Consider the following 6,838-nt stretch of genomic DNA (forward strand, 5'->3'; position numbering starts at 1 on the left):
ACTGGAAGGAAAGGGGGCCCAAGAGAGTTGGTTAATATTCAAGCACCACCTCATCCAAGTTCAAGATTGAAGTGTCCTGAAGAGTAGGAAATCAAGTAAGAGAGCCAGGAGACCTGCATGGTGGAGCAGGGAACTAATGAACAAAATTAAGTGGAAGAAAGAAATGTATAGATCATGGAAGAAGGGGATGACCAATTGCGAAGAATAAAAGAATTTGGTCAGAGAGTGTAGGAATGCAACAAGGAAAGCTGAGGCCTCCTTGGAATTAAAACCGGCAAGGGACATCAAGGACAAGAAGAAAGGCTTCTTCAAGTACATTGGAGATAAAAGGAAGACCAGAGGAAATGTCGGCCCACTGCTGAATGAAGTGGGTGCCCTGGTGATGGAGAAGGTGGAGTTACTAAATGCCTTCTTTGCCTCAGCCTTTATTGCTAAGGCCAAGCCTCAGGATTCTCAAATCTTCCAGGCACCGAAGAAGTCAGGAGTGAGGAAGACTTCACCTTGATTGAAAATGATTGGGTTAAAGACCAGTTAAGGACATTGGACATATTAAAATCCATGGGCCCTGATGGGATGCACCCATGTGTGCTGAGGGAGCTGGCAGAAGTCATTGCTAGAGCACTCTCCATCATCTTTGAAAAGTCCTGGAAAATGGGAGAGGTGCCTGAGGGATGGAGGAAAGCTCATGCCACTGCAGTCTTCAATGAGGGCAAGAAACACTACCCCTATTCTATTATTTTTCTCCGCATGTAAGAGACAGAGACATTCAGCTTTGGGCAGACTCATTTTCTGTCTCTCAATGCAGCCCATGCCATTAGTAAGCAGAAGGGGGAAAGCAGTCCACACTATGGTTCCCTTGTACATTACTTGAGATGCTCAGCAAATCCTTAAACTTTAAAAGCAAAAAGTGCTCTGAGAAAATCCAGAAACAACACAGGCAAAAGCTTCTGAAGAAACTGAGTAACGACCTTCACTTTGACCTGAGTTTTAGCAAGTACTAAATGCCCACTCTGAAAATGAAGTCCCTCTAGGACACTAAGCAATAGAGGAACCCAGAAAACCAAAGTCACTTCTGGCTTTTGAAAAATTTAGATAAAACTCTAAAATTCATGCTGGAAGTAACCAGGGCAATTCTGGCACAGAAAAACAGCCTGCCATTACAGACCTCAGATGAAAAGTTGTTTCAGCAATGACCATTCTTGTGTCAGGTCCATCTTCCTGCCACTCAGAAAACTCACTGCAGTGGTATACGTGCATACAGCAGCAGCATCTGACTTGATAACCACTGCCATGTGCACAGACACAAGAAAATAAAAAAAGACTCTTTGGTCAGGGTGATACAGGGAGAGTGGATCTAGGCTGCCCAGACATGGTTATCAGTGTCAAAAACTGGAAAGATACTGCTGATCTGCAGCAGTTATGCCCTTCATAAATAGGGAAACCAGCTTCCCTCTTACACACTTTTAAATATACTCTTGGTAAGAATTACTTTGATATAATTACAGTAATTTAATTTGGATACTTTCACTTCTTTCATCAAAGCTGTCTTCTCCTCTCCCTTTTTTTTTTCCTAAAAACTTTTCAAAATTCCTGTTGAAGTAGCAAACAATAAAACCCCTTTTTTCTATAAGGGGGTTTTCTTCCACATGGAGATACATGCAGCCAAAGTAAAGCTCCTCTCACCAGCAAAAACAGTTTTTACCACTGCAACTGTTTCACTTTCCCTGCTCAGGAGGAGGAAAAAAGCAGCAAACTGAGACTCAAAAGGCACAGAAACCAGCCTGACAGTTCCTCCTCCTCCAATCAGAAGAGGTCCTCCCAATACCAAAAAATGTGTACCTCCAAAAATCCTCCAAATGGACAAGATAAATTGGAGACATCCAGTCTCTCATCTCACCTCCGGCAGACCTCTCACCTGTCTACAAATAAAGATGGAAGGCGGCAGGGTGGGGGACCTGTAACTAACACAGCTTCCAGCTCACTGGCAGCTCAACTCCTCAGCAAATTGTAATTCCATGCAGGGCTGCTCTTATCACTTCTATGCTACAATAGCCAAACCCACAAGCATGAAGCCCAACACTTTCCCATGCACACGTTCCTGACACACAGAAATCAACACGCACACCTGAAACCCCTTCTTGCTTCAGAGCTGGCATGCCTGCCACACATGTCCATGTGCCCAGCTTCCACGCTGCTGTACACCACTGTGGCTGCACACACAGCCCGCCACCACCATCCCAGAAGCTCTGCAAGCAGTGACCATGGAGACAAATAACAAATCACCACTGTTTCCAGGGTGGCGTGGGAGAGAGGCATGGCATATGAATTCCTCCCTTCTGGATTCCACCCCAGCTGGGAAGAAATATTGACGTTCACAAGCCATGACCCATTCCTGTCTCATCCAGCACTCCAGAAGTCCTGCTCACTGGCTGGAGTACCAGAAACGGCTGGTATCTGCCACCTGGTTCTGTTATCATATGCAATTGACCAAAAAAATCCTTTCCCCTTATTTTCTTTACTGCTGCAGTGCAGTGGTCACTGAGGATCAGAGCACTTCCTGCACATACAACTACACAGGTATCATGTCTGTTGCTCTGGCAGGTAACAGGTCAGCAAGGCTCTAAACACAATCCACTTCACTCAAAACAGAAACCACTTTCCCAAGAAATTCCTACTTCTAACCACTCTTGGTCCTAGTTTTAACTGGATTTCATTAGTGAAAGAGCCAAAGAATTTGTCATACTCCAGCTATGCTGGTAACTCATACACTTGTATTGAAAGAGCTGCCAAAGACATCTCTGTTAACCTTGACAAAGTGTAATTCCTGACTGCCCCTCCTTCTCCCACTAGACCAGTATCCTGTCCCATTAGCAGCCACTTATGCTTACATCCTTCTATAGATGAGCTGGCTACACTTTCAGCCCCATGTTGAGCTTATTTCAATACTGCCTGCAATGCACCTTCCAAGCTGTACAGCATTTTCCCAGCTCAGACTGGAGAGCCATAACCACCTGACTAGCAAGAGGAACTTATGACAGAAACAGAGACCAAGCTGCTCATGCCCAAATGCAGCCCAGACTACAAAAGATATTTCTGAATCTGCCATGCAATGCCAGGAATGCAAAACAGCAATTCTCCTCCACCTCATTCTGCTGAGTTTCATTGCTGTGCAGCAGCCACAACGCAGGACCAACAGGACTGACTGAGTTCAGTCCCCAGGATGCCAGGATGTTGAGATCATGAACAGAGCAGATGGTCAGGTGGGACAGAGCGGAAATGCCCATCAGCAGTGCTGCTATTAAAGTGCTGATCCCTGCCAAGAGGGCCTGGCAGCAAACAGGTTTTGTGCCATGGGGAGGGATGCTATGAGGAGATGCTCTCTGCAGAACTGACAAAACACCTCATCTCCATCCTGCAGCCCTGCCATTCCTCATTTTTTCCTTCAAACCCTGGCTTCAGGCATAGGATTGCAGAGAAAAGCTCATTTCTGAGAGATTGGAAAGACGGTCACCATCCTGAAGGAAAGCTCTGCCAAACCATGTACCAAAAAAAAAAAAAGGGGGGGGGAGGGGACAATTTTACAATTTTGTCCATTTCATTGTGGCCAAAGGAAAAATCACATTCAGGGTCTGAAATGCAGGATGAGCGCACAAGATGGGAGGAAACATGGTCTTCACCTTGAGGATCTTGAAGGCTTTTAAACTAGGGAGACTATGGTTTCTGTTCCTCATAGCCAGAGAAGCTGAGACAAGCTGTAATTTCCAGGAGTTGCCGGCCCTCAGCTGTCGGTGCACATACACAGGGAGAGCTGGAGATAATCCTGTGTCAAGTGCAGAAGCAGAAAGCAGAGGAGGGGAGTAGGAAAGAATCTTCTCAGAAGGTTTCAAGAGCAAGGCTGGTAAGACCACAGGGGACAGCACCAGTAGACTGGGACATGAAAAAGCAAAGCTCCTCCTTTTTGTTTTCCAGAGTCAGTCCATCCACCTTTTATTTTTCTAAGCTTGTCTTAAACAAAAGGCACAAGAAAAGGAGAGGGACAGCATGATTGCTTTATAAGTGACCAAATCACCTGGAAATGTCTAACAGGATAGTTCACCATATACAGGTATAAATAATGATAGAGAGGTTACATGTAAAATACATACTTTCCTCCTATGCAAAACAAGTAGCCCAAGGCACTCCTTAGTGCAGAAGCCAAACTTTGTAGAAGCAATGACTGAACTTACCTGTGGCATGACTCAATTAAACTCAATTAGACAGCTCAAAGCCCAGTCCCTTCAGGACTGTCTCAAGAGCCAGGGAGTTGTTGTCTGGTCTGTGTATGTGCAATGTGAGCAGCTAGAGTTGTGCTACAACTCTTATTAGCTGGGAATAATGCAATACACCTGCTGGAAACTTCCTAACAGGGACAGATAGCATTCCACCAGCCACTCCCACCCAGCATTTTTGCTTGACAAGGGAATACAAGCAGCTTTCTTCTACCCCCTTGCTAAAGAATCTCTCACATCCATCAACACAAACTTACAGAGGCTGTGCTGAAAATACACAGAGCCAAGACTTCAGTTTTACTTGAAGAGAAGACTCAGAGTCCTGTCTGCTTCTAAACTGGCATATGACTTCCCTTCTGCACAAGGGGGCTGGGAAGCTAAGGCACTGAAGAAAAATCTTGGGCTGGTATTCCCTGCTTGGGTTGGTATTCCCTGCTTACTCAGAAGATGGCTTTTGTATTAGATCCACAAGAAGGAGAGCCATAGCCCCAACTGGGCTGTCAAAACTTCTTCTTGGTCAGTGCTCCACTCTCTGCACTAAGAACAAACCCTTCTTTAACACACCTGCCTTGAGACAGGAAAAAGAAAACAGTCAAGTTCCCAAAAAACATGCCAAAGGCAAGACTAACCACTTCAGAATCCAGAGTAAAATGAGACCTCATCCATGGGACATTATCGCAAGTATATAGAAAGTTACTGTTTACTGGAGCCAACATACAGCAGTGACTGCCAGGACTTTTATCAGGCAGCTGGGGGAGTAATTCTCTTCCACTGCAGAAAGATTCCACCAAGAAGATAAGCCATCATTTTTTAAAAGCCACAAGCAACATATATGCAACAGTTTGAAATAAAAAATGCATTTTGCAGAAATACAGCTAATGGACAGAAAGACAGCCAGGTCAGGAACTCAAGGACACCATCAGAGCAATGATGTGATCTCATGGTAATTGTATGACGGAGTTCAAATGCTGTGAGCTCCTCCAACTCACAACCCAAGCTTTCAGCAAGGGCATCTGACTCAAAATAGTGGCACTTAAGAGCAGCTATAGCAAACCAGAACCCAGACCCATCTAAGCCAGCTAGCGTTATGCCTTTAAGGACCTGTCACCAGATGCCTCAGGTAAAGCTGAGTGACACAGTCCCACACAGCTTCCAACAATTTGCACATGGGGAATTGCCTGTCCCACACACATAAACACCTTCAGAGAATCTAAATACACTGAAACTTCTGCATTGACTTTTCTAGTTCCTGTTGAGCTCAGCAACAGCTCAAAAGAGACAGATGCTCTGCTCTCTCCACCACAGGCAGACATCTTTGGTAGCAGTGAGTTGTGCAGGACTGGCATGGACCTTTATCTTACGGGTTACACACTAAGGTGCCACTCACCATTCAGCCTCAGCAACACCAGGCAGCAGATATACCATCACACCAAAAGCTTCCTTAAGAAGCTAGGCAATGGCCTCATGGATGGCAAGGAAACGCATTTTGGCAAAAGGGACCGGCTTAAAAACTGTTTAAAAAAAACAGCCACCAGTGGCATTATCTCCAATGGGTGATGCCATTTTTATTAACCCTGGTTCTAACAGATACCATGTGAACTCTCAAAGCAAGCCAGGAAGTGCTGTAGGGTGACAAAGTGAAGCAGCATCATTTAAGGGATGCTACGGAGTAGCTAAAATAAAAGACACGTCATTGCTAAAGTTCAACAGGATCATGCAACAGGTTGATTACAAAAGCTCCCAAGTACAGGCAGGATTTTTTAAAAATTTACAGCAGTTTATGTTTTCATGAGGTGACACAGAGCAAAGGCTCCTCATGGCAAGCAACACCATGGTGCAACAACAACCCATCACCATCAACCTCCTGTCTCATTCAGCTTCCAAGAAAACGAAAGAAACAAAACATCATCTGCAATCTGTGGAGAACAAGCACTTGCTCTCCCGCTCCTCCACAGGTTCACAAGCCCAGTCTTTTTTGTACAACAGGGAGATTTTACTGAACAAAAGGCAGAAAGAGATAAACATAGTTTTACAAGATTATGGCAACACGCAGAAAACATCTTCCCTAACTGACGGGCTGTGCAAGGCCCTGCCCCCTCGCAACAGGTTAAAACATTAGAAAATAAATACATGCAGAAGCCAAACCTCCGTGAAGTTGTACCGTGCCGCTGGGCGCTGACAGGGGAACAAAGCAGTGCTTCAGCAGCGATAACCGCGGCCAGGCACACAGGGACCTGAGGGCGCGGCGGCCTCGCGCGCCGGGAGGGAGGGAGGGAGGGAGCGAGGGAGGGAGGGAGAGGCAACACAGCTTGTGTCGAGGGCTGATTCTCAATAGATCGCAGCGAGGGAGCTGCTCTGCTACGTACGAAACCCTGACCCAGAATCAGGTCGTCTACGAATGATTTAGCGCCGGGTGCCCCACGATCATGCGGTACGCGACGGGGGAGAGGCGGCGCCGCATCCGTCCGCCCCTCCGGGTCCCGACCACGAGCGGCGCTCCGCACCGGGCCCGCCCCGCGCGGGGCGGGCGGCCGGCTATCGCGAGCCCACCGAGGCGCCGGCGGCGCCGC

Source organism: Chaetura pelagica, unplaced genomic scaffold (genome assembly GCF_000747805.2).
Source record: "Chaetura pelagica isolate M959 unplaced genomic scaffold, ChaPel_1.0 scaffold74, whole genome shotgun sequence".
NCBI lineage: Eukaryota > Metazoa > Chordata > Aves > Apodiformes > Apodidae > Chaetura > Chaetura pelagica.